Source organism: Saimiri boliviensis, chromosome 1, assembly GCF_048565385.1.
Source record: "Saimiri boliviensis isolate mSaiBol1 chromosome 1, mSaiBol1.pri, whole genome shotgun sequence".
Lineage (NCBI taxonomy): Eukaryota > Metazoa > Chordata > Mammalia > Primates > Cebidae > Saimiri > Saimiri boliviensis.
In genome coordinates, this window is record NC_133449.1 from 127913119 (window position 1) to 127937007 (window position 23889).

At 40.3% G+C, this 23889-nt stretch overlaps 2 pseudogenes; one reads left to right on the forward strand and one right to left on the reverse strand.

Annotated features, from left to right (window-relative positions):
- Positions 1-6508: 6508 nt before the first annotated feature.
- LOC101037553 (nuclear receptor-binding factor 2-like) lies at positions 6509-7452 on the forward strand (annotated as a pseudogene).
- Positions 7453-12516: 5064 nt separating this feature from the next.
- On the reverse strand, positions 12517-18227 carry LOC101050839 (G-rich sequence factor 1 pseudogene; annotated as a pseudogene).
- Between the last annotated feature and the right edge of the window lie 5662 nt (positions 18228-23889).

Consider the following 23889-nt stretch of genomic DNA (forward strand, 5'->3'; position numbering starts at 1 on the left):
ATTGAATCATTGCCCCTGGGGACATACAAGATTAGATTCTTGCAGGCCTCTGGTCACAACTAATCAATGTATAACTTTGTTTTATGTGTGTTTCTGTTCAAAGATATCTTCTTTTTTTGAGGCAGAGTCTCGCTCTGTCACCTAGGCTGGAGTGCAGTGGCATAATCTTGACTCACTTCAAGCTCTGCCTCCAGGGTTCAAGTCATTCTGCCTCAGCCTCCCTCGTAGCTGGTATTACAGGTGCTGGCCACCACCCCCAGCTAATTTTTTTATTTTTAGTAGAGATGGGGTTTCATCACGTTGGCCAGGCTGATCTCAAAGCCCTGATCTCAGGTAATCCACCCACCTCAGCCTCCCAAAGTGCTGGGACTACAGGCATGAGCCACTGCACCCAGCCTAAAGAAATCTTAATATATATTGCTGACTCATTAACATACTAATGCCCAGCCCTATAAGGGTGTTTACAGTAGGAGAGCTAAAACAAGAAGGCAGTAGATGACTCCGATTTTTTCAATGCTTTGAGAATGCACCTGTTTGCAAACATGCCTTGAGCATTGATTTTGGGGTTACAAATAAGTTTAAGCAGTGATATGGTTTACATCCATGTCCTGGCCCAAATCACGGTCAAATTATAATCCCTGGCTGAGTGTGGTGGCACATGCCTGTAATTCCAGCACTTTGGGAGGCCAAAACTGGCGGATCATTTGAGCTCAGGAGGTCAAGACCAGCCTGGGCAACATGGCAAAACCCTGTCTCTACAAAAAATACAAAACATTAGCTGGATGTCGTGGCACATGCCTGTAAGTCCCAGCTACTTGGGGAGGCTAAAGTGGGAGGATTGCTTGAACCCGTAAGGTAGAGGTTGTTGCAGTGAGCCACGATTATGCCACTGTACTCCAGTGTGGGCAGCAGAGTGAGACTGTCTCAAAAAATAAATAAAATTGTAATCCCCAATATTTGAGGAGAGGCCTGGTTGGAGGGTGGTTGGATCACGGAGATGAAGTCCTCATGAATGATTTAGCACTATCCCTCCCTTGATACTGTGTAGAAACTGAGTGCTCATGAGATCTAAAAGTATGTAGCATCTCCCCTCCCCTCTATTTCTCCTGCTCTGGCCGTGTCAGTCCTGGCTCCTCCTTCACCTTCTGCCATAAACTTCCAAGAAACTGGAAGCTTCTCGAGGCCTCCCCAGAAGCAGATAATGCTCTGCTTCCTGTACAGCCTGCAGAACCATGAGCTAATTAAATTCCTTTCTTTATAAATTACCCAATCATTTCCAGTATTTCTTTATGGCAATGTGAGAATGGACTAACATAAGCAGGTAAGTGAATTCACAAACATGGAATTTGTAAATAATGAGCATGGACCGTATAGAATAAACTTAACAAGAAATACACAAAACCAATACATGAAAAACTTTGAAACACTCCTAAAAGACACAAAAGTAAACTGGAACATCCCTTGTTTTAGATTGGATGACTGAACATGATGAAGCTGATAGTTCTGCCTGAGTTCATGTATTGCTATAACACAATCCAAGTAAAAACAACAGCAAATATTTTATGAGGCTTGAAAACTTTGTTTTAAAGTGGTAAACCAAAAATAAAAGTCTAAGTCCCCCAACCATCTGAATGGCCTTCCCTCTAGGCCAGGGCACTCTAAACTTTAACCTAAAAGACGGGTTCATGCCCTGAGGGGAAGTAGGATGGACATGCCTCATTATACCCTCCAGCATTCACATCAACACAGACCTTAAGCCTGATAAGAAATATTTACAGTCTATTCTCTCTAAAGCCTGCTACCAGGAGGCTTCATCAGCATGATTAAACTTTGGTCTCAACAACCTCTTATTGTAACTCAGACATTCCTTTCCCTTGATAATAACTCTTTTAATCAATTGCCAATCAGAAATTTTTTAAATCTACCTATAACCTCAAAGCCCCCTCTTTGAATGGCCTCCTGCCTTTCTGGACCAAACCATTGTATATCTTAAAGATATTTAACTGATGTCCCATGTCTCCCTAAAATGTCTAAAACCAAGCTGAACCCTGGTGACTTTGGGCACATGTTCTCAGAATCTCCTTAGGGCTGTGTCACGGGCTGTGATCAGCTCAGAATAAATCTCTACAGGTATTTTACAGAGTTTAACTCTTTTTGTCAACAAAGGTCGTATGGAAAAAGAAACATGTGAATCTCTAAGAATATACTAAAAAACAAAGCGATGAGGAGGAACTTATGTTAGCATATTAAACACTATGATATCTCTATGCTTAAAATAGTGTGGCACCAATGAGATTCCATCTCACACCAGTGAGAATGGCTATTACTAAAAGTAAATAAAAAAACTAACATATGTTGAAGAAGTTGTGGAAAAAAAGGAATGCTTTTACACTGTTGGTGGGAGTGTAACTTAATTCAACTGTTGTGGAAAACAGCGTGGCAATTCCTCAAAGACCTAAAGACAGAAATACCATTCAACCCAGCAATCCCATTACTGGCTTTATACCCAAAGAAATATAAATTTTTCTATTATAAAGACACATGTATGTGTATGTTTATTTCAGTGCTATTCAAAATAGCAAAGACATGGAATTAACCCAAATGCCTATCAATGATAGACTGGATAAAGAAAATGTGGTGCATATACACCATGGAATACTATGCACTCATAAAAAGGAATGAGATCATGTTCTTTGCAGGGACATAGATGGAGTTGGAGGCCATTGTCCTTAGCAAACTAAGATAGGAACAGAAAACCATATACCGTATATGTTCTCACTTGTAAGTGGGAGCTAAATGATGAGAACACATAGACACATGGCTAGGGGAACAACACACATTAGAGCCTATCAGAGGGTGGGAGGGTAAGACGAGAGAGAGAAGCAGAAAAAAATAACTAATGGATACTAAGCTTAATATCTAGGTAGAAAGACACACATTTATTTATGTAACAAATCTGCACATGTACCCCTGAACTTAAAAGTTAAAAATATAGTAGTGTGGTGCTACTACAAGGAAAGGAAAATGGATTGATGGAATAAAATATTGTCCAAAAAAGACATATATTAATCTATCTATCATCTATCTGTCTGTCTGTCTATATATCTATCTGCAATTGTCCTTCAGTATTCAGGGGATTGGTTCCAGGAACCCCTTGGACACCAAAATCTGAGGATCCTCAAACCCTGCAGTCGGTCCTGTGGAACCCATAAAAACAAAAGGTCAGCCCTCTATATTTATAGGTTCCACATGCCATGAATACTGTAATTTTCAATCCACTGTTGGTTGAATCCACAGATGCAGAACCTGAGGATACAGAGGGCTGACCAGATTTGGAAATGTTGTATATTATAAAGGTGGCATCTCAAATCACTGAAACTTTAACAACAAGTGCTACAAGTGCTAAGACAATGGATACGCATTGGAAAAACAATAAGAATCCATGCCTCACATCATGAGACATCAATCACCACCTGCGGAGCTCTGTCCTGCAGCTGCTGACTCAATGACAGATGAATGAATATACTCTCACATCTAGTACAGTGATCTGAGTGGACTATGGATGTCATCAATGCTTTCAGAGGGTGAATGCAGTTAACTGACCATAACTCCCTGTACCTCCTCACATTTATTCAGTATAGGTTCAATAACACAGGTTCTAAGTCAATATGCTTGTGGATAATTAACATGGTTAAAAGAGTGATTTTATGAATGCTAAAAGCTTTGGGTTCTGGGGCACAGAGTAAACACCACTAATGGGTAATTCCCCTTTGAGCACCCCCAGAGAGGGCTATCTAGCACAAAGTTTACATTAGCAAACAGCGTAGAGACAAAAGGATGTGGGGTAAACAGACCAAACTGGGGAAGCTTTATTGTCCCTATCTTTTACCCTATGACTTAAAATTCAAATGGAATGAACAGGCTACCTTCAGCCTATTCCATTAAAACCTTGCAGCCTTCCAAAATGTTTAAGACTATAATCTTCTAACTTTCCCTAATATTTCCTTAATATTTTGACAGCCACCCCGAGTGAATTCCAACAATACCACATAGAAGAATAAATTCCAAATGGATAAAAGTCCTAAATGTAAAAAAAATTGAAAGCAGACAGGTACTAGAAGAAAACCTGAGTGAATTCCTCTATAACTTGATGTAGAGAAAGGTTTTCCAACTATAATTCAAAATCCAGGTGTAATAAAGTGTTGCTAACCTTAACTAGAAAAAAAATTATTTTTTAAAAATGTATTTCCAAAGACACCATAAACAAAGTCAAAAGACAAATGACAAATGGAGAGTAAGTATTTGCTCTAAATAGCACACAAAGGGCTAGTGTCTGCAAAATACAAAGAACTCTTTAAAATTTAAGGGAAAAAGTTGACCAAAGACCTGGTTAAAAAAAAAATAGGTAAAAGACAATGCATTATTTATATAAATGTAAGAATAGACCTAAAAATATGAAAAGATGTTTAACTTCACTCATGATAAAAGAAATACAAATTAAAACTAGACTTAGGCCAGGTGCAGTGGCTCACACTTATAATCCCAGCACTTTAGGAGTCTGAGGTGGGTGGATAAAATGAAGCTAGGAGTTCAAGACCAGTCTGGACAACATGGCAAAACACTATCTCTACTAAAAATACAAAAATTAGTCAGGCATGGTGGTGCATGCCTGTAATCCTAGCTACTCAGGAGGTTGAGGCATGTAAATGGCTTGAACCCAGGAAGCAGAGGTTGCAGTGAGCCTAGATCCAGGCCACTGCATGCCAGCCTGGGTGACAGAGTGAGACTCTGTCTCATACACACACACACACACACACACACACACACACACTGCACTACACTTAAGAGAACTGCCAATAATGTGCCAATATGAAATAGTTATGCAAATCCTTTTACAGGTAACAATTTTAAGACCCTGATATGGTTTGGCTCTGTCCCCACTCACATCTCATCTTGAATTGTAGCTCCCATAATTCCCACATGTCAAGGGAGGGTCCCAGTGGAAGGTATTTGAATTATGGGGGCAGGTGTTTCCCATGCTATTCTTGTGATAATCTATAAGTCTCATGAGATCTGATGGTTTCATAAAGGAGAGTTCCCCTGCACACACTCTCTTGCCTGCCACCAAGTAAGTCATGGCTTTGCGCCTTCCTTGCCTTCCACCATGATTGTGAGGCCTCCCTAATACAATGGAACTGTAAGTCCATTAAACCTCTTTTCTTTCTGAATTACTCAGTCTCAGCTATATCTTTATTAGCATCTGTCTTTATGAGAACAGACTAATACAGTAAATTGGTACAAGGAGTGGGGTGCTGCTGTAAAGATACCTGAAAATGTGGAAGTGACTTTGGAACTGGATAACAGGCAGAAATTGGAACAGTTTGGAGAACTCAGAAGAAGACAGGAGAATGTGGGAAAGTTTGGAACTTCCTAGAGACTTTGTTGAATGGCTTTGACCAAAATACTGATAGTGATATGGACAATAAAGCCCAGGCTATGGTGGTCTCAGAAGGAGATAAGAAACTTGTTAGGAACTGGAGTAAAGTTTGCCTTTGCTAGGCAAAGAGACTGGCAGCATTTGGCCCTGCTCTAAAGATCTGTGGAACTTTGAAATTGGGATTTATGATATGTGGCAGAAGAAATTTCTAAGCAGCAAGGCACTCAAGATGTGACAGAGCATAGAAATTTGGAAAATTTGCAGCCTGACAATGCAGTAGAAAAGAAAACCCCATTTTGGGGGGAGAAATTCCAGTCAGCTGCAGAAATATGCATAAGTAATGGGGAACCAAATGCTAATCACCAAGACAATGGGAAAAATGTCTCCAGGGCATGTCAGAGAACTTCATGGCAGCCCCTCCCATCACAGGCCTAGAAGCTAGGAGGCAAAAAATGGTTTTGTAGGCTGGGCCCAGGACCCCCATTCTCTATGCAGCCTTCAAATATGGTACTCTGCATCCCAGCTGTTTCAGCTCCAGCCATGAGGCCAATGTACAGCTCTGGCTGTTCCTTCAGAGGATGCAAGCACCATGTCTTTACAGCTTACACGTGGTGTTGGGCCTGTGGGTACATGGAAGTCAAGAATTGAGGTTTGGGAACCTCTGCCTATATTTCAGAGGACGTTTGAAAATACCTGGATGTCCAGGCAGAAGTTTGCTTCAGGGGTGGGGGCCTTATGGGGAACCTCACCTAAGGCAGTGCAGAAGGAAAATGTGGGATCAAATCCCCCACACAGAGTCCCTACTTGGGCATGGCCTAGTGGAGCTGTGAGAAGATGGCCCCAGTCCTCCAGAGACATGGAGTCAAAAGACATCATTTCAGAGCTTTAGGATTTTGCTGCCAGTCATGGCGCTGTGCGTGGCCATGGGGGCGGCACGGGGGGTGGGCCCACGACTCAGCGCAGGAGGAAGTGGTGAGGTTGCTGCTCCCTCTGTGCCCACCACTGGGTCTTGGGGCACAGAGAGGGGCCACAGTGTCCCTGGCTGTGTTGCGCTTCCTGGAAGTCCCCTCCATGTTCCCTGGCACCACCGCTTCCCTTCCTAAGGCCACCGCTTGCCCTAGGGTCTATGGAAGTAATGGAAGGACCCCTCAACCTGGCTCTTCAACAGAGCAGACCAGCAGACCATTTATGAGTTGCAGGCAGATACAAAGAGGCTATTTCTTGTCACAAAAAGGCTTCCGCATATCTTTCTGAAGCCATGAAGCTGACACAATCTGAGCAGGCTCATCTTTCACTGGAATTGCAAAGGGATAGCCACATGAAACAGCTCCTCCTCATCCAAGAGAGATGGAAAGGGGACCAGCGTGAAGAAAGATTGAAAGCCCAGCAGAACACAGACAAGAATGTAGCTGCCTATCTTCAGGCATCTTGCAAACCCTCTGCAGAGGATGCAGAGGGCCAGAGCTCCCTTTCTCAGAAGTACAGCCCTTCCACAGAGAAATGCCTGTGTGAGATTCAGGGGATCTTTGACAGGGATCCAGACAAACTACTGTATTTACTTCAGCAAAAGAGTGAGCCAGTGGAGCCACGTATTGGAAGCAAAGCTCCAAAAGATGATAAAGCAATTATAGAGGACAGGCAACCAAAATTGCAGATTTGAAGAGGCATGTGGAATTCCTTGTGGCTGAGAATGAAAGATTAAGGAAACAAAATAAACAACTAAACGCTGAAATGGCCAGACTTCTAAAAGGTCCAATAGAAAAGGAGCTGGATGTAGATGCTGATTTTGTAGAAACGTCAGAGTTATGGAGCTTGCCACCACATTCAGAAACTGCTACAGCCTCCTCAACCTGGCAGAAGTTTGCAGCAAATACCAGGAAGGCCAAGGACATTCCAATCCCCAATCTTCCTCCTTGGATTTCCCATCTCCAGAACTTCCCCTTATGGAGCTCTCTGAGGATATTCTGAAAGGATTTATGAATAATTGAAATGGAAGGCCACAGAAGAGGAGGGGAGAAGAGGAAATAATACAGTAATAGTTAATCCAGCAAAAAAAAAAAATGAAAAGGGAAAAAACACATAGAAGGGTCATCCCGGAAATGCTTCGTCATCTGGCTGACAGTGAGAGAAGAGGCATTGCCAGGACTTGGGAAACAGTCACTGAAATGTGTCTCGTATCTGATTCACTGACTTGTGCTAATGATTCCAACTTGGCAGACACTAAACTCATGGAGGGTTCACTTTCTCCTGATACAAACCAAATGGCTCCCTGGAATAATTTTTTTCAAGCAACAATTATTTTTCTTACGTTCAGGTTAAAATGTTTAAAAGTATGTTATGCATAATTAATCTATAATGCCATAAATGATAATGCAAAACCTAAATAACATGGTGGCCCGAGGGGCTGCCTTCTATTTGAAACAAGCTTTCTATCATGCATTGACTGTGTGCATTTTGTTAATGCACATTTTGTTTGTTTAAATAAGGTGTGTAAGATACACACCTTTCTAGATAAAACTATATGTGCCACACTTTGCACTCCTAATAATGGTAACCTCAAGACTTTCAGGAGAAATATTTAAATTTCCATTTTACGAAGAAAGAAACCAAATTATTATGCTTTTTTAAACAAATTACCAGTTTACATAATTAATCAGGGTGCATTTTAAGTTCTAACTTTGATTATTGTATAATGCATCATTTGAAAATACCAAGGAGGAAATACCCTTTGTTTTTAATGATGCAAGAGTGGGAGTGATGCTAGTTAGCAGTATTTGATTGTAAGAAATCAGTAAAGTAATTACATTAAAAAAAAATTGCATTCCCCCATTGCCTTCATTTTGGCCAATTTTTCCCATTTGGAATGAGTGTATTAACAACTTGCTTTTGATTATACAGGCTCAAAGGTGGAAATGACTTGCTTTGTGTCAGATGAGGCTTTGGACTGTGGGCTTCTGAGTTAATGCTGAAATGAAGACTTTCAGGGACCGTTGGGAAAACGTGATTGGTTTTGATATGTGAGGACGTGAGATTTGGGAGGGGCTGGGGTGGAATGATATAGTTTGGCTGTGTCCCCACCCAAATCTCATGTTGAATTGTAGCTCCCATAATTGCCATGTGTTGTGGGAGGGACCCCGCAACATATGGGGAGGTAATTGAATCATGGGGGCAGGTCTTTTCCATGCTGTTCTCTTGATAGGAAATAAGTCTTATGAGATCTAATGGTTTTATAAAGGGTAGTTCCCTTGCACATGCTCTCTTGCCTGCTTCATGTAAGTCACACCTTTGTTCCTCTCTTGCCTTCTACCATATTTGTGAGGCCTCCACAGCCATGTGGAACTGTGACTCTATTAAACCTTTTTCCTTTCTAAATTACCCAGTCTCTGGTACGTCCTTATGAGCAGCATGAGAACAGACTGATACAGACCTGGATAAATTTTCTTTAAGTTATCAACTATTTAAAATGTCCAAGACCAGAGAGAAACTACTGGAGAGTTTATCCTTTAAAACTGCAACTGGAGAAGAAAAGAATTGTGAGTTTGTGACATTCTGGCCTGAGTGCACCCCCCAACTTTCAGGGTCAAGGCAACAAAAAATTACAGCCTAACTGGCTCAAGGTGACAGAAATAAAAGTTCATGGCTGGAAAAAAAGTGAAAGTTTAAAGAAAAATACTCATCAGCAAGAAACTACAGTAAGAGTGAATCATAAAACCTAAGTATGAACTTTGCCCTATTTCCTAGCTAGACACTAAATTATGCATGTACAAGGGAGAACCCAGAGAACACTGTAAAAAAATTAGGCAGGGACCAGAGAGGAATCTACTTTTCAGAAACAGAGCTGCATAGAGAAAGTTCTATGTGTTTGCTGCTTTTTAACTGAAATACATTTCCAGGTCATGTGTAGCTTGGACAGCAGTAATCTAATGCCTTATGGGCTTACAGTACCAGGAGACAGAACTCAAGGCTGGAAGAATGGTTGGAAATTTAAGCAAGGGAACCACTGAAAGAGTGAGCCCTCAAAGCTGAAGTTAACTACTTCCTATTACAAGAGAAAAAAGTTTGCAGTTTGAGTCCAGGCAAGTTGACTGCCTACTAGAATTGAAAGTAAAAAATTAAGTGTACAAAAAAGAAACCACATGCACACATGCGTGCATGTGCGCACACACACACACACACACACACGAAAAAAAACCGTAAGAACACACAGAACCCAGAATCACTATATTTCCTGCCATCCAATTTTGAACCAAAATTTAGTAAACATGCAAAGAAATGGGAAAATGTATTCTATTATTATGATAAAAGACATTCGATAAAAATTTTGATTTATTCCAGATGTTGTATAGCAGACATCAAAGTAGCTACTATAAATATATACAAAGAATAAAATAGAGTGTCAGTGAAGAAATGGATCATCTCAGTACAGAAATGAAGGTATTAAAATGCAAGAGAAAAATTCCAGAGCTGAACAGTACAACGTAAAGTACACTAAATAGACTGAGCAGCAAAATGGAAAGGACAGAATCATTGCTGAATTTGAGTATAGATTGATAAAATTTATTCAATCCAAAAAACAACAAAAAAAGGAAAGAATATTGAAGAAAAGTTAACAAAACCTCAGAGACCCATGGAATAATTTCAAGATTTCAAAATACGTGCAATTGAAGTCCTAGAAGAGGAGGAGATAGAAAAAGAGGGAAAAAAATCACTGGAGACAAAATAACTAAAAACTTCCAAAATGTGGTAGAAAATGTTAATAGATTCAAGAAGCCTAAGGAACCTGAAAACTTGATAAACACAAAGAAACTACTCCCACACACATCATAGTTAAACTGCCAACAAGGAAATATTGAAACCAGAAAAACACACACACACACAATATGTTACATTCAGAGGAAGACCAACATGATTACAGACGGCTTTTCAATAAAAACTATAGATATTGGAGGACACTAGAACGGCACAGTGCAAAAAGAAATGAATTTAAGAACGTATCAGCAAAGAATTGTATGTGCGGTAAAACTAGCCTTCAAAATGAAGGTGAGAAGAGTTCCACTTCCAGTACGTGCAAGCAAACTCTTAACACAGACCCTCTAACAGATAGGTATAACTACCTAGAGACTCAAAAGAGGCACAAAAGCAGGCAGATTCTGATACGGTGAGTGCCCTGTTATCATATATTGTAGCTTAAGGATGGGCTAAGGCAAGACATGGTAAGTTTCACATGTGAAGGCTTAAACTCTGAGATATACAATCTTTCCGGCTTGAAAAACCAGAAAACAGAGTTTGGGAAAACTACAGCTCTTAGAGTATACAGAGAATACCACCAAGGAAAGATCTAAGTCTTGCTCTGTCACTCAGGTTGGAGTCCAATGGTGTCCAATGGAGTCCACTCAGCTCACTGCAATCTCCGCCTCCTAAGTTCAAGCCATTCTCCTGTCTCAGCTTCCCAAGTAACTGGGATTACAGGAATGTACCACCATACTCAGCTAATTTTTGTATCTTTAGTAGAGATGGGGTTTTGTCCTGTCGGCCAGGCTAATCTCAAACTCCTGACCTCAAGTGATCCACCCACCTCGGTCTCCCAGAATGCTGGGATTAGAGGTGTGAGCCACCATGCCTGTCCTCTGATATCTTAACCATATATGCACAGACAGATGGCAAACAGATCAATTAAGGATAAAAGAGCTAAACTGAAATTTTAACTGCCACCCAAGAGGCAGCATTTTCAATATAATTTCAACAAAGTTAATTGTCTGCTAAAACAAAAATAGCAAGTCTTCCAAGGAATGTATTTTTTTAATTAACCATTTCTTATATTAATATACCAGGACTTGAGGTAATAGTATATTCAGTGACTCACACACTCCAATAATAAATACTCTTAGGTAATCTTCAGCCTGCAACAAATCTTCATTTATTGACTACTTACAGTACAGTGATTTTGCATCTTAGCTGGTAATCAAAGATGGTTATGTATTAAATAAGAGAAGACATAGTCTCTCTTCCAGATATCACCTCTCAGAAATCTGGGCAAATTTAATTTTAAGAACTAGAATTGCATCTCCTGGTGGTAGTCGTCACCCTGAGAACAGGAACAAGGCAAAGTAAGTACACAGGATTTTGATTCTCCTACACAGGTGCACATAAAGTTAGTTTATTAATGACTACATTTTGAAGCCAGCCATTTCGTCTAATACTTAAATAACAAGCTGTTTAATATTAAAGCAGAATGTACTGCCACACTGGGACAGAAGTACAGCTTTATCCATAAACCCTTCACACAATTATACATTAAATGTTATTTTTATTTAATCAAGGCACCCCTACTTGTTCTAAAATATGGGATGTGCTACTCCATTGTAAAAGCAAGTGAAGAGACTGATTGTTTCCTATCTAGACTGGTTTAAATTCAAGTGAAGCCATTAATTTTCTCACTAGTCTGGACTGTTCTGACATGTCACTTCACAGTTTTGAGACTAACAAACACCCTTAAGTTTACCCCAAACCAAAAAAAGCCAGGGAGGGACAGTTCAGACAACTTTTAAGTAAAGACTAGAATGTCCCTTAAGTAGATAGACACCAACATTAAACACCTTTAGCACAAGGCTTAGAAAGGTAAAACATTTCTAAAGACATAAAACTGCCAAATTGTCATTTACACTCGCTAAAGTGTGTTATTTATTTTTTGTTTTGATTTTTTTTAAATTCCTATCTAAGTAATCAAATACAGCAAAATTTAAAAATATTCTGCCAAACCATACCAGTTCAAAGGTCTGAAAACTTTCTTTGCTTTGGTGAATGTTTGGTTAAAATAAATCACTGTTTCGTTCCATGAGAAGTTTTACATCAGAGCACTCAATTCACAGGCAAAAAAAAAAAAAAAATTATTTTTTAAATGAAAGAGTTTAAGGAATACTGCTGAATAAAAATATGTAGTTTTTACAATGGATAACATATCATCTATGAAAACAAACTGTTTAATCATATGAAATAAAGATCATATTTTTAAATCAGATCCTGGACAGTTTAAACAAGTTTTAATTTGTGGTTTATTTCATAATCCCAAACTGGATCTTTCATTTCTTCTTCTAAGCAGTCCATTATGAAATTTTTCTTAGAAGCAATTAACCCAAAACACCAAAATCAATTCCCTAGCAGTTGCTGCTAATAAACTGGAAGTGTATATCCCATGTCCAAGAAAGATGTGCAAATGAAATGCTTCTTACTTCATTCTTATTATCTGGAGCCCCTGAAGTCTAATTTTCCTTTTGGACAAGAACTCAGGAACAATTCAATATACCTATGATGAACGTGGGACCAATCCTTGAGCATCACAGCAACAGCATCCTCGTGGATCTCAAAGTGCACCTCAGCTTCTCCAGTGGCCTTCCTACTGGAGCTGTATTCCATGGTGATTCTAACAGGCTTCAGTGGAGCGAAAAAGTTTATAATGTCTTGGGCATTGGCTTGGAAAGGTAATCCTCTCATGTGGACAAAATACAGACAAGGCGTAGTTCCAAAATCAACAGCCTCTGGAAGCTTTTCTGGCATCTCTTGAGGCAATTCTATTTCTTTCTCACTTTCAAAAGCTGCCATGGATCGAATATCCTCATTTACTTCATGTTCTTCAAAGACCATTTCTGGCTCAGTTATATACTTAGCAGTAGGAGAAGATGCCATTTTCTTTCCCTTATGAGAACAAACATGTGTTCGACCTTCATTCCTTCTGCTTGGAAATATCTCGATGTATCGATTACCAATTTCTTCCCTGTGTTTCAACAGGGCTTGGTTGGCCATTTCTGGTTCTTCAAATTGCACATAGGCTTCCCCTGTTTTTTGTCTCCCTCTGTAGTCCATCACAAAAGTAATGGCAACTGTATTCAGTCCTGCAAAGAAGTCTACGATGTCTTTCTTGTTGCAACTGTAAGGAAGTCCTCTATAGTCACAATGTTGAAAAACAAATATGGAGAAAAAAATCTTGAAAGCTGCCAGAATAATAAACGACACATCACATAAAGGGGAATACTAATTAGAAACCCCTGACTTCTCATCAGCACCTATAGAGGCAAAGACCCTACAGTGGGACAACATCATTAAAACGTTGAAAGAAAATAAAACGTCTCAACCCAAAATTCCACATCAAGTGAAAATATCCTCAAAAATGAAAGTAAAATGAAGACATTTGCAGACAAAAGTAAACCAGAATTTATAATCAGAAGAATTGCACTATAAGAAATGTTAAAGGAAATTCTTCAGGCTGATGGGAATTGATAGAAAACAGAAAATCAGATCTTAAGGATGGAATGAACAGGTTCTGAAATAATAATTATCCAGGTGAATATTTAACAATATTTTTCTCTTTATTTCCTTAAAATACATATAGATATAATACACGTGGCAACTATGACACAAATAGAAACAGGTGGAGTGGTGAAGGGATATACATGGGTGGAAGGCTTTTGCAATGATATATTTTGCATTTTGCAGATTTTAACTTCTTTCTCTCAACACTTCTAGAACAAGTAGACCAAAATCAAAAACCAGTAAAGATGATCTCAACCATCTTGACCTGTACCCCAAATCCTAGATAATATATTTATTTTCAAGTATGCTTGTCACTTTCACCAAGACAGCCCACGTGCTTGACCATAAACCAAGTTCCAATAAATTTGAAAGAATTGCAGTCATACAAAGTATGTACTTGGCCCACAATGAAATTAAATGAAAAGCACATAACAATAAGATATCTGTGAAAATCTCAAAATATTTGGAAATGAGACATGTATTCCTAAAAATCCATGGAACAAAGAAGAACTCACAAGGTAAAATGACAAATGCAAAAATTAGTTATTTGAAATAAATCAACAATATAGATAAACCTCTAATCAGCAAGAAAAAGAAGAAAACAGAAATACAAAGAGGTTATCACTACTAGAATGCCTACAGACCTTCAAATCATAATAATATAATATTATAGGCCAGATATTTCCTGAAAATTCAAAAATGAAGATAAAGTTAACCTTGAAAAATATAACCAAAACTGACATAAAATGAAACAGAAAGTATAAATTACCTTGTATCTATTAAAGAAAGTTCATTTGTTATCAAAACCCTTTTTACCTCCAGGCCCAGATGGTTAACTGGTGAATTTTATCAAATATTTGAAGATGAAATTATAGGCTGGGTAGATATGGTGGCTTACACTTGTAACACCAGCACTTTGGGAAGCTGAGGCAGAAGGATTGCTTGAACTCAGATGTTCGAGGCCAGCCTGGGCAACATAGCAAGACCCCATCTCTACAAACAATAAAATAATTAGCCAGACATGCACCTGTGGTCCCAGTTACTCAGGAGGCTGGGGTGGAAGAATTACTTGAACCCAGGAGGTTGAGGCTGCAGTGAGCCAAGATCATGCCACTGCACTCCAGCCTTGGCAACAGAGTGAGACCCTGTCTCAAGAAAATAAATAAATAAATAAATAAGAAACGATAATATTACACAAACTCTTTCAGAAAATGGGGGAGGAATATGGGTAAAGGCCAGAAGTTAAGCAATGCAGACAGCCTCTAGAAGCTAGAAAAGATAAATAAATAGATTTTCAACCTAAAGCTCCTAGAATAAGGCTGCCAACACCATGATTTTAGGATTCTGACCTCCAGAAATGCAAGAGAATAAATTTGGGTTGTTTTAAGTCACTTGAAAAAAAAAAAAAAAAGTAGGCCAGATTCACTGGCTATCGCCTGTAATCCCAGCACTTCGGGAGGCCGAGGCAGGCAGATTGCTTGAATCCAGGAGTTTGAGACCAGCCTGGGCAACATGGCAAAACCTGTCTCTACTAAAAATACAAAAATTAGCCAGGAGTGGTGGCACATGTATGTCATCCCAGCTACTTGGGAAGCTAAGGTAGGAGGATCACTTGATCCAGGGAGGTTGAGGCTGCAGTGAGCCAAAATCATGCCCCTGCACTCCGGCCTGCACTCCAGAGCAAGACCCTGTCTCTAAAACAAACAAACAAAAGATATTAAAAAAAAAAAAAAAAAAAAAGTAAAGAAGATAAGGGAGAAGGTAACACTTCTCAACTTGCTTTATGAGTCCAGCTCAACTCAAATCTCAACAAAGAGTACAATGAAAGCAAATTAGTATATAAGCAAATAAAAGCCAGTAATGCTTGAAACAGAAGCTACCTCATGGCCAAGTTAAATTGATACAATAAATAAGAGACCATTTTAACAATTAAAACTCAATGTAATTCAATTAATTCCAGTTGAAGAGCTTTTCTGAATAGGTGCAGAAAAATCTATTTGACATAATTCAAGATCCATTCACAATGCAAACTTTCAAAAAAACAGGAAAAGAACTTCTTCAAATTGATCAAGGTCATGGTTATAGAAATGAGTCAAAGACAATCTCTGTGTGTTGGTATCTGGGTTGCTGGTTTCTGTATGAGACCTGTTAGCTCAAATCTGTCAGCACCAAACATAAATTTTTGCACATCCAGTTATTTTTAAAATGCCCAAACAAGCATATGTACAGCCATTTATGTCCTGTGTGCTTTGCATACCCCATGAAATTTCACCCAGCAGCTGTTACCCATTGTTCAGATAGGGCCTTGGGTAATAGTGTCAAAAACCACAAAGTATTTAGTAATAAATGTAGCCAAAGCAGTAACAACCTCTACCTTGAAAACTATAAAACATTTCTCAGAGAAATTGAAGAAGATCAAAAGAAGTAGATTAAATCATGTTCACAGATTGGGGGAAAAAGCAACATTATTAAGATGTCAATTCTCCCCCAAATCTCTATAAAGTCAATGATATTCCACACATAGTTCCAGCAGGTTTGTTGACAGAAACTAAGAATCTTATTCTAAAATATATGTAGAAATATAAAGGAACTAAAATTTCCAAAGCATTATTAATAAAACATCACAAAGTTGGGAGGGTTTAACCTACCTCATCCCAAGGCCTACTTTAAAACTACATTAAACCAAAAGGTGTGGTTTTGGTGAAAGGATGCCATATAGCTCAACTGAATGAAAAATAGTTCAAAAACGGATCCACACATATATGGTCATTTGATTTTCAACAAAATTCCCAAGGAATCTGATGGTGGAAAGAATGTCTTTTCAACAAATGATAACTAGAAAAACTGGATATCCATATGGGAAAAATGACCATAAACAATAAATCACACCATAAATAAAAATTTACTGAAAATAGCTTCAATCATAGACATAAATGTAAAAGCTGAAACTACAAAATATCTAAAACTTAGGATGAAATCTTTGTGACCGTGGAGGTAGGCTAATGTTTCTTTGTCATGTTACAAAAATCACTAAGCATAAATGAAAAAATTGATGTTTGTCTCCATTAAAGTTCAAAACTTCTACTCAAAAAAAGACACTAACAAGGAAATAAGCAAACCACAGATGGGGAGAAAATATTTGTAATACATATTATTTGATAAGGGACTGGTTTCTAGGATTTAAAATAACTCTTACAACTTAGTAGTAAAAAAGCAAACAACCAATTGATTTTTTTAATGGCCAAGATTTTAAAAGAGAATCTATGACTGGCCTTAAGTATGTGAAGAGTGACTCTTCATCATTAGTCATCAGGGAAATTGTGGTAGTCATCAGGAAAAACATTATGTGTCAATTTAGCTAAGCTGTAGCAGTTATTCAAGAAAACACTAATCTAGGTATTGTGAAGATATCTCGTAGATGGGATCGAGGTCCATGGTCAGTTGACTATAAATAAGGGAACTATTCTAGATAATCTGAGTGGGCCTGGCTCAATCAGTTGAAAGGCCTTAAGAACAGAGCTGATGTGTCCCTGATGAGGAAGACATTCTGTCTGTGGGCAGCAGCTCCTGCCCATGCCCAAGAGTCTCAGCCTACCCTTCCTGACTGCCTGCGCTGCATATTTCACTCTGGCTGGGCTGGAGAGTATGAAGATGGGGGGTGAGAAGGATGTCAATGAAAACCCTACAAGAGAGTCTTCAGAAAACCCTACAAGAGAGGCTGACTCCATCTGAACGATGCTCTACTATGATCTCTGGACCTGTAAGAACTAGGGCAGAAACATCACAAACTCTACAACATTTGGGACTACTGCTCTCACGTGGTCCTCTTGGCACATTAGAGTCACAATCTTCCAAAGGAGAGACTGCATGGGGCTATTCAAGGTGCAGAGGATATTCTAATGCTAGACGGCCAACGTCAGACATTTGCTTACACCCATTGCCAGCCCCCAACCTCCAAAGGGGAGCTCATGTCTAACTAAGGGGCTCTTTTCCCTTACTTTCCCAAGGCTTGGGATTTACTTGGAGGATGGTGGTCCAGAGACTTATAATCCCGGACTGCTCTAGGAAGTGAATTAAATAATTCTCCCTCCTCTCTTTACCTCATCTACTCTCTTTGTTAATATATTTATCCTACACCTCATGCCCATCAGAGAAACACCTTTTTTGCTGTTTTGCTGTGACAGAGATCCTGAAAAACACATCTGATTCCACCAACTCTCCATTCCCAAGGTACATCTGGTGCCTTTGCTCCCTGGGCATTTCCGTATGAGTTGTCTGTATTCACATTTGTATTGTTCTAGACACACCTCTGGGAAGGTTTCTGCTCCTTCCCCATCAAAGCTTGGAAGCCCTGGCAAGGCAGTATTTCATCAGGAATCTGCATTGGGCAAGGCTTCGCTGAAACTTGTAAGAAATGTGTTACTACAAAAGCTTTGCTTTTGATGCAAAAGTTGGGATACCCCTTGCTCCTAGAAATGACCATTTTCACTTTTTTATAATTTAATTTAAAAATATTTAACTTCTTGCAATTTTTAAGTGTTAATCTATATTGGTAAATATATTCACATTGTTGTACAATTTCACTTTTTTTGTTTTAAAAGTAACTCTGCCGTCATGTGGATTTACACATGGTCTGCTGGGGAACGTCATGAGATTTTAAATTTCCTTCTGGGATTTTTTGAAGGCACAATCTAACAGACCTATCCACATTATCAAAAGCCTCTGTGTGTTTTTCTCTGCTGTCAGGATATATTTGAATATAAATAATTTACTTTCTGCCCAGAATTCCAAAATTATATTCTATACATGTGAGTCTTCCCAGTAGTCCATCCTTACCTGTAGAACCAAAGAGAAACTGTGCAAGGTGACAATTGCTTCCCACAGTAGAGGTCTGCAACTTTCCCTTGCCTATGTACGGCCCTGGTAACAATGCAGAATCCGGAGTCCCATTCCTAGAGATTTGAATTTAGTGGGTCTGGAGTGGCACCTGTCATTCTGTATTTTTCACACACTCCTGAGCAGGATGGCAGCAAATCATCCTTGCAGAACCAGAACCTAAGCAGGTGATCAGAGAGGAGCTGCCTGCCCACTATGCTTCTCCCCTCTCAGGCCTGAGCTGTGAGCATCTTCCAGCTGGGCCCAAGGAGAATTCAAGGACCTTCAAGATCTGGAGCCTGTTTTGTAGTCTGTGCAGAAGATCCTCTAAGCACCTTGGGTGAAGACGATGCCTACCTCATAGGGCTGTCCTGAGGATAAAATAGACAGAACAGGATCTGGCACCCAGTGAGAACTCAATGAACGTTAGGTGTTGCTCTCCCCATGACCATGGTCATTGCTGGTGTGATCGCTAACACTCCTCTCAAGAGATGGCAAGGAGAAAGCTCCTGAATGAGCCCTCCGCCCTCTACCATGTGAGAAAGAAGACCCCACTCCAAGCAGGTAAGAACTGTGCAGAACAAATTAAAATCATGAGTCCAGCATCAGCACCACACCCCTTTCACCTCATCTCCCTCACACTGGGAGTCTTTTCCAAGGTTCTTGCCTCTGCAGGAGCAGCCCAGGCATTTCACCCAACAGGAAACCATCCTTAACTAAGGTTAGTGGACCCTTCTCCAAGACTATTTCCTCCCTACGTGCCACTATAATCTCCAAATCCCTTTTCCATGTCGTCCCAGACATGTTCAGTTTCCCAATCTGATGCAATCCCCTTCACCAAGTGGAGGCTTTCACCAAGCCCTCTTCTGAAGTTGAAGTGCTATGAACTTTCCCCAGGACATCAATGACTGTGCTGAGCCTTAGCCCCCTTCCCAGTCTTCCCAGCACAGTCCTACAGCAGCAAGTCAACCTGCATTCCAGTGGGAAATGGCTGTGTCTTGCATAACCTCAAAGCTTCCCTAGTCTCTGCACAAACAGTAGTCTTTCTCAGAATGTGATGAAGTGGGCATACTGTACATAGAGCCAAGTGCTTAGTAGGTGCTCAATGGAATGAATGTGTTGTTAAGAACAAATAGTTTCTCTTCAAAGGGTTTCAATTTCTGATTCTTTGTTCTATTCTAAAATGTAATCTTACCCATTTATCTATCAGCCCTCCCTATCTCTGCTGTGACCAAACAAACCCGAGCATTTCCCGTCACCTATGTAACCATCCTTCCCATCAAAAGCCCACCCTTGCCCCTTTGATGATGTCAACAGTAGCCAATTGGAAATAGCCTAGACTGTGTAGTCCGACCCCAGCCCGCAGTGGGAGGACACAGGAACAGGGTCTGCATTAGGGGTTAAAATCTCCTGCTTTCCTTTGTTCTGTGAGCCCTCCCTTGCCTCTGCCTTGTATGCAGGAGATGCCCTTCTATAGAAGTAAATTGCCTTCCTGAGAAACTTTGCCTTGTGTTGGTTCCACTTTGAGGCACAGAGCATTTTTATCTCCAACAATCTGGGGGCTCGTCTGGGATTCCCATTCTCCTCTGGGGAAGGATCTCTGGTCCCCTCCTGTTGGTGTGCCCCAAGAGAAGGTGTGCCCCACTGCCTCGTTGTGGCAGCTCAGGGGTAAAGGAGTTGAGACCCACCCAGTGTGACGAATAAACCCAGACTCTCAGCAACATGGGAAAGAAGCTGGCCGGCAGCTTGGGGAAAGGAGGCTCACATACCGCAGTGACCAGGTAACTCTACACAGACCAAGGTGAGAAAAGCCACAGGGGCGGCGAAGTATTGCCTTGGTGGTCGGAATTCCGGAGGTTGAAAGTGTGTGAATGGTAACAAGCACTACTGCTGTGAGGAGGAGTGAGTCCAATCTGTGGTTCCGTGGTTCCCTCAGACAGCTAATGGTGGCCCTCTTGTAGGGATCCTGACATTGGGGTTTACACAGTCCCGACAATGCTAAGAGGAACATAATTTCCTTCTAGGGAAGTAGCCAGAGTGGATGAAGCAAAAGAAGGGTGCAAAGAACCTCCAGCAGGTGGGGCTAAAGGATAGGTGAGGCATTTCTAACATGAGAAATTGGGCCTGATAGCCCTAGCAAGCCCCTAGAGAAGGATAGGTAAGACATTTCCTATAGGAGAGATTGAGCCTAACTAGGACCTAATATGAGAACTACCGCAAGCAAGACAAGTAGAAAGGATAAAATTAGCAACAAAGATATCCCACCAGCCAGTAGACTCCTAGGCCTCATGTTGAAACATTAGAAAAGTAATGAAAAGACGAGACATAAGAAAAAGCAACAAATGATAAGATAGTGCTGTTCCATTTGGACTCAAGGACCAATCCTCGATCCCTTAGTTTTATGGCAAAATTTGGGTCAAATGAGGAATGGATCTGTGACCTTTGAATAGAAAATGTTGCTAGTAGACCTGCCTCCCAAGAGGAAATAGATTATGCCCTATGTTGGTGGCGGGGACATGTCTTTTACCCTCCAAGTGTTGAAAGGAGCAGGTCAAAAACAAATCTTTGGAGGAGGTTTAGTTGTAAGCATGCACCATCAAGTTAGAACCATCTTTCTTAAATCAAAAAGGTGGTTTATGGACTCAAGAATCTTAAAGGACAAGGCCGTTCTGTTAAAACGAGATAATTTAACACTAACCACCGACCTAACCTAGCAGGTTTCTTAACAGGAAGTCTAAACCTAAAAAGAGAATACACATGTTTAGATTTAATTGACTATCACACAAAGCCCAATTCAAGAAAGACCCTCCCTTCGAAACAGGGCGGCACTCATTAATAGATGATTCCTCCCAAGTGATTGAGAAAAAAAGACACAACGGTATTCAGTAATTAATGGAAAAGCTCTTAAAGAAATAAAGTCAAGAAAATTGTCTAATTGGTCTAACCAAACTTGTGAGCTGTTTGCATTGAGTCAAGCGTTAAAATACCTGCAAAAGCAGGAATGAATGAATCACTTATAGTGATTCAAAGTACACCTTTGAGGTGGCTCATACATTTAGAAAAGTTTTAAACTGAACGAGGTCTTCTTAATAGTAAAAGTCAAAACTTTATTCACAAAGAGATAATCACCCGAGTATTAAATAACCATCAGTTGCCAAAAGAAATAGCTATTGTCCACGTCCCTGGACACCAGAAAAACCTGTCTTTTAAGAGTCAGGAAAATAACTTAGCAAATCAGAGACAAGCAGGCCGACATTTCTTCTACACCTGTTTTCCACTCAGCTCCTTATCTCCCACCTCCTACCATGATCCCACTTTCCTCTTCTACTGAGAAAGAAAAGCTAATAGAAATGGTGCTAAAGAAAACTCAGAAGGAAAACAGATATTTCCAGACCAAAAAGAAACATTGTCCAAACCCCTTTATTAAAGAAATTTTGTCCCATCTGCACCAGAGGACCCATTAGGGATCCCAAGCCATGTGTGACGCAGTTTTCAGAGTTTATAAATGTATAAGAATTTATGCCCTGGCCAAACAAGTTACAGAAAGTTGCTTACTAATAAACAAAGTACTAAAGAGATTGCCCCTTAAGGTGAGGAGTCCAGGCTTAGATCGTTCCAAAGTCCCCAGATTGATTACACAAAGACACCTCCGATAGGTCTTGTAAAATATTTATTAATGATAGTAGATTACTTCACTAAGTCCAAGCTATTCCCTTTTCAAATGCAATGGCCAGCAATATAGTTAAAGCATTAATTAAATATATAGTGCTCAAGTTCAGGCTAATACAAAATATTAACTCAGGCAATAGAACCTGAGTTAAGCACATATCGTTAAGAAGCTATCCCAAGCCCTGGACATTAAATAAGAACTTAGTTACCAAATGCCTTCCTATTGCCTGGTTAAAAATAGCCTTTCCCTCAGGAATTATATACTTGGTCTCTCCTCTACTTTCCCTTTACCTAAAACCATAGGTCTCCTTATCAAAAGCTGGAATAAGGAGGAACCTGAGCTGGCCTGGGAAGGACCTTACCTGGTGCTTCAAACCACTGAAACTGCAGTCCCGATGGCAGAAAAAGGATGGACCCATCACACCCGAGTCAAGAAAACACCACCACCTCCGGAGTCATGGGCCATTATTCAAGGGAAAAGCCCCCTCAAACTAAAGCTAAGAAAAGCTTAACTGTCTTTCATTTATTCTATTATTCTCTTCTTTTCTCATTCTATTGCTGACCACCTTGTTAATCACGTAACCAGGTCAGACTCGCTCCAAATCATTACCTTTGATGCTTGCCTTGTTATACCTTGTGAGGAGGATAAACAGTGGCAAAGACAAATCTCTACTTTAGAAAAATACCTCTCCCGGCCGGGCGCGGTGGCTCAAGCCTGTAATCCCAGCACTTTGGGAGGCCGAGGCGGGTGGATCATGAGGTCAAGAGATCGAGACCATCCTGGTCAACATGGTGAAACCCCGTCTCTACTAAAAATACCAAAAAATTAGCTGGGCATGGTGGTGCGTGCCTGTAATCCCAGCTACTCAGGAGGCTGAGGCAGGAGAATTGCCTGAGCCCAGGAGGCAGAGGTTGCAGTGAGCCGAGATCGCGCCATTGCACTCCAGCCTGGGTAACAAGAGTGAAACTGTGTCTCAAAAAAAAAAAGAAAGAAAAGAAAAGAAAAATACCTCTCCCTACAGAGAAGCCAATGACTCCACATCCTGCTTATGGTGAAGGTACCAGGACACCCCAAGTTGGGAAATACACTCTCAATGGGCAGATACCTGGGCCACTAGAGATCTGGGCTGGACACCACCGGGCTGTACTGATCTGAAATCTCACCCCCACCTCACCAAAGGAACCACGTCCTCTAATTGTCAATCTCACCATTGTAACCCAGTAACTATCTCCATTAATATCCCTTCCTCCACCAACCCTAAGCCCTCCTTAGAGTGTTTTTATGGCTTAGCAGTAGAGGCCAATGGATATGACCCTATAGGCTTCTTCGAAATGTGTTTTATTGACCCCCCCTTCTCCATCTAAACCTTCTATCCTGACTAGCAACAATGCCGAAGTCAATACTGTAGAAGTAGATTATTCAAGGCAAACTCTAGCAATTGAAACAAGATATCAAGATACAAATGCCTGGTTGGAATGGATCAAATGGATCAAATATTCCATCTGCACATTAAACAAAAGCAATTGTTATGCTTGTGTCAGCCGGCCAGAGGTCCAGATTGTCCTCTTTCCACTCGGATGGTCCTCTAGTCGACTGAGCA